The sequence below is a fragment of the Pteropus alecto genome, unplaced genomic scaffold (genome assembly GCF_000325575.1).
Source record: "Pteropus alecto unplaced genomic scaffold, ASM32557v1 scaffold81, whole genome shotgun sequence".
Classification (NCBI taxonomy): domain Eukaryota; kingdom Metazoa; phylum Chordata; class Mammalia; order Chiroptera; family Pteropodidae; genus Pteropus; species Pteropus alecto.
Window position 1 is genome coordinate 3644035 of NW_006433378.1, and position 5002 is coordinate 3649036.

The 5002-nt window shown below is 40.2% G+C and overlaps 1 pseudogene across 1 annotated transcript; it reads right to left on the minus strand.

The window, feature by feature from the left end:
- Nucleotides 1-657: 657 nt before the first annotated feature.
- LOC102886067 lies at nucleotides 658-1578 on the minus strand (annotated as a pseudogene). The gene has a single exon (XR_439119.2). The product of XR_439119.2 is annotated as a 40S ribosomal protein S2 pseudogene (transcript).
- Nucleotides 1579-5002: the final 3424 nt, after the last annotated feature.

The following is a 5002-nucleotide window of genomic DNA, read 5'->3' on the forward strand; positions in this document are numbered from 1 at the left end:
TCACTTCTTGCACTATCCAGGTTTTACTGATCCTCCTCCAAATAACACACTCTGTTCTTGCCACATACCAATTTGCCCAGGAACAACTGCTGGCCTTACAAATTAGTTAAAAGAATTCTCAAAATCTGCATTTGCGATTTCACAAATTTCGGATTTTACTAAGACATCTCTCAGGCCTATGGCTATGGAGGTCTAGCTTTCCTTGAATACACTGTGCTGAACCTGCCACTCTGGCTTCTTGCTGCTTGGGAGTGGCACCTTTGTGTGTGTCTCTGACCAGCATCTCTGTGCTCTGCCCATATTGAGATTTTCAGTGAGATTTATATCCAGTTCAGTTCCTGTGGGGAAGAAGTAACTTTTAGATTGATTCCAAACTGAACAGGCTTTCCTTGGACCTGAGGATAGATGAATATGAAAATTTGGCAGACACTGCCAAAATGCTTCTCAGAACATTTCTGCCAATGTTCCGCAGAAATATATTTTCTGAGGGTGCTTGTTTCCCCACAGCCCCACCGGCAATGATAAAAATTTCTCTTCCTGTGGATATCTTAATGTCCTATCACATCTTCCCATGACAGTCACCACTAAAAAACATCGCTCATTTCTCTTCAGATGCTGACCGCTCCTCTTGGATGCAGTTTTTTTTTTTTTAATAGACTTAATTCACTTTATTTCTCTTGTATAAAATTATGTGGTGACCACTGCTGGAGTCTGAGTCCTCTGCACAGAAACTCTAGTGTGAGTCTTTATAAGACGGTCAGTGAATTCCTGATAGGGAGACTTGGTGAACAAAGTCTCTTTCCAGAGGTTGGAGATGAGATAGCTGTAGGTCTTAGAAATGGCCTCAAATGTGCCCTTGGCAAAGTTGCCCAGGATGGCAGTGCAGCCCCCGGCTGAGGTGTAGCAGTAGTCAATACCAGCCATCATCAACACCTTCTTGGGCACAGGGGCTGAGACAATGCCAGTGCCCCTGGGGGCGAGAATGAGGCGCACCAGCACAGAGCCACAGAGGCCAGTCACCTTGCAAGGGGTGGTGCGGGGCTTGCCGATCTTGTTCCCCCAGTAGCCTCGCCGCACAGGGACAATGGAGAGCTTGGCCAGGATGATAAGCCCCACGGATGGCAGTGGCTACCTCCTTGGAGCACTTGACACCCAAACAGACATGTCCATTGTAGTCCCCGTTGGCGACAAATGCCTTGAACTGGTTCCTCTGGCCAGCGCGGGTCTGCTTTTGCACGGGCATATTTTTCAAAACCTCGTCCTTGAGAGATGCCTCCTAGAAAAAAGTCAATGATCTCACATTCCTTGATTGGCAGGGAGAAGAGAGAGATCTCTAAAGACTTGATCTTCACGTCCTTGACCAAGCGGCCCAACTTGGTGATGGGAATCCACTCCTTGTCTTCGGCCTTGCCTCCGCGAGCTCCGCGGCCCGGGTCTCGATCCCGGCCGCGACACCGGACACGACCTTGACCCTGGACGCCGCTGCGAATCCTCCACGGAAGCTGCTGTGGCCTCCCACCCCAGAGCCCCCGAGGCCTCCGGGCCCTCCCGCGGCACTGGCGTCATCCGCCATTTGGTGTTTTCTCAGAGAAGCTGCATGCAGTTTTCTTTGAATTGAGATCTTACTCTGAAACTAGTTCTCGCAAGTATAAAATCACAAAACTTGCAATCTTGCTATGATATTTGTAATGACTTCTATTCTTTTTCCCTTTGAAGATGAGTCAAGCGTTTTAAAATCGGAAGGAAAAGAAACCTGTAAATGGTCCAGCCCTTATTGGTATAAAGAGTTTGGACTCTCATGGTATTTAACTCCATATCCCAAGATGCCTTTTTTATTTCCATTCGTAGAAAAACGCTGTTATTTATTGGGAGTCAAATTTTCCCCTATACACAGCACTGTCTTATTCCTCATTCCTAATACGGTCGAAGTTCAAACAAAAGTTAATCACTAATGCAGGATGATAATAATAAGGGAAACTGGGAGTGAAAGTGGGTAAAGAGTATATTGGATCTTTCTGTGTTTTCCATTAGTATTTTTGTAAACCTAAAACTGCTTAAAAATAAATATTTTTTTAAAGTAAAAACCAGAATAGGCTATGTAACAATATGCTCTTTTTATAATTGAGAAATGACATGCACAGAAAACAAAACGCACTTTACAAAAGTACATACAAAGAGAAGATACTCATTTAATACATTAGAATAGTGATCTCTGGGGGCAGTGAAAATGGATGTGGAGTATAATGACAAAATGGAATTAACATGAGAATGGGACATTGCATGAACCAACGATGATAACATGCCATGAACTGAGTATGATCAAATCTATCCCATGAACTTGAAATCCAAAAAGAAAAAAAAAGTAGTGGTTCTCAACTTGGGCAGGAGGGTAGAATTTAGAGAAACTTGCTTCAGCTCCATTTCAGACGAAATGCACTATAAACTCCACTAGTGGAGCCCAAATTTGTGCATCTTTAAAAGTTCCTATATTAGCCTCATCATCTGTAAATGTCTGCCTCATCATCTATAAATGTCCAGAAGTCCATAATGATATAAATAAATGATTGAAAATAACGAACAAAGAAGAGAAAAATCTTCCCTCTATTAGAATTCCAGGTAAGTTTCGTAGATACTCATTCTCCAGGAGGTGGAGCTTAATCTCTCTTTCCGTTGTGATTGTGGGCTGAGTTTAATCATTTGCTTCTAAACAATAGAGTATGTCAAACACCACCTAAACTAAGTAATCAAGGTTGACATAACCAGTAATAAGTCATAATGCTAGCAGATTTCCTTGATGCAATAGGATCAGAATGGTACTTCACTTTCGTGGTCATCCTCCCCAAAACCCATCGCCCCCATCTAATCAGAGACAAATATAAAATTGAGACAAATCATACAAAATACCTGACTAGTACTCCTCAAACTGTCAAGGTCATGAAAAAGAAAGAAAGTATGAAAAACTGTCACAGATTGGAGAAGTCTAAGGAGATGTACTGACTAAATGTATCATGGTATCCTGGAAGAGAAAAACTAGTAAAAAAAAAAAACAGTAGAAAAACTAGTGAAATCCAAAGAAAATCTAGTTTAGTTTAGTTAATAGCAATGTGTCAATGTTGGCTTCTTAGATGTGACAAATGTAGCCTGGTAATGTAAGATGCTAACAATAGGGGAAGCTGAGTGAAGGGCAGATAGAAACTCTGTAACATCTTTGCAACCTTCTTGTAAATCTAAAACTATTCTAAAATTAAAAGTTTGAAAGAAAACAAAAAGTCTTTAACTTACCTGGTACTTATTATGTAATTAAAAAACAGAAATCAGAAAGGAGAAACATTGCATACAGATTCAGCAGAAGAGAAAATCCATATTGCTTATTTTTCACATGAATTGTTGTACACTTTCTTTTTTAAAAACAGTTCTATGATGGTGTTAGTGAAATATTGTAAATGAGGAGAGAAAGTAGAGAGGTAAAGGGGAGTTAAGAGGCAGGTCAGAGATTAGGGTGAAGGCTAAGGAAGTCCACGTGAGAGGTCAGAGGCTGCCGAGCAGGCACTGCAAACCTGCCCACAGTTTGGCTGAGCCGATAAACATGCTTGGCCTTGTCCCTTGTCAACGCCTACTTTGCTCAACACAGTGACCCACTTGGAATTGAGCTCAATATTTCAGAAAGAGACATTTTGATCTATGAGGGACATCATTACAATCTGGTAATCTCCATATCCTGGATTGTCTAGAACTGTCTGGGTCAAAATCTAGACATTTGTGGGGGTAGGGAGAAGCTGAGTTACTGAGGGAAAAATTCAAGTGAGATTGTATTTGCTCTTTTCCCTGCAGAAGCTCACCATGGTTCTGTCCAATATTCTCAGACAAAAGGTGTTTAGAAATATACAAACTGTAGCATCATATTCCCTGTTATGAATGGTGGTACTGATTCACATCCAAAAACTGCTTAGAACAAATAATTACTCCCTTCCCCAATAACACTGATTTTAATAGACTCCCATAGCAGGAAAACACGAAAATTTAAAACTTGGCTTATATTTACTTCCATGTTACAAACAGATAGATCATCATATAAAGTTTATAATTCAAAAAAATTTTATTACAATCCAATGATAGAATAGCATTATTTCTACCTTATAAATGGAAAAAAAAAAAAAACAACCCACACATCATGAAATAAATAAGTAAGTAAATGGTTGAAGGGCATACAACAAGTAAGTAGCTGGGTAAGGTTTAGATGTTTAGAACCCAAGCTATCCGACATCTGTTCTTGACCTGATGATGCCAGTCACTCCATATTCTCAGTCTGACTGGCATGGCCAGGTTCCTTTATAAGTTCAACGTTTTTAGCTTGAAGGGGGTGAAGGTAAATTCTGGTGATAACTTGTGCCTCTCATACTGGCAGGTGAGCTTTACCTTGCAGTTCATACTTTTTCGTTATATGTTGTCAAGCAATGAGAATTGGCCTTTTTCACAGCCACAGTTTTACAAACAGCACTGAGTTCCAGGGAAGGTGGAGGAGGTCTCTTACATGGCATTTAAAATGTCTCCAATGAAATGACATGATGTTTGAGATTGTGAGATTTGTTTAAAAATAATCCAGGCGGGACCAGAATGGAAAGAGGGTAGCAGTGACATAGAAACGGCCATAAATATGTAGGAAATACACATACACATTGAAGATAGCAATGGCTTTATGACATGAACGTTGAAGTTTGGTGATAGGTACACAAGGCTTCATTATAAGATCTCCTCTACTTTTATATGCTTGAAATTTTACAGAATAAAAAGTTAATAAATTAACAAATACAGAAATAAATAACATTAAGATTAGGCTCTGGAGAAAAAAATTTAAGTATCTAAATTTTGAAGAACGTAATTAATTAGTTAGGGTAGGCTCACTTGTTTTAATCCATAGACTTTAAAAGATAATCACTCGAACATGATAGAAGCTTATTTCTCTGTAACAAAATGATTCAGGGGGGTGACCCAGCCTGGAGGG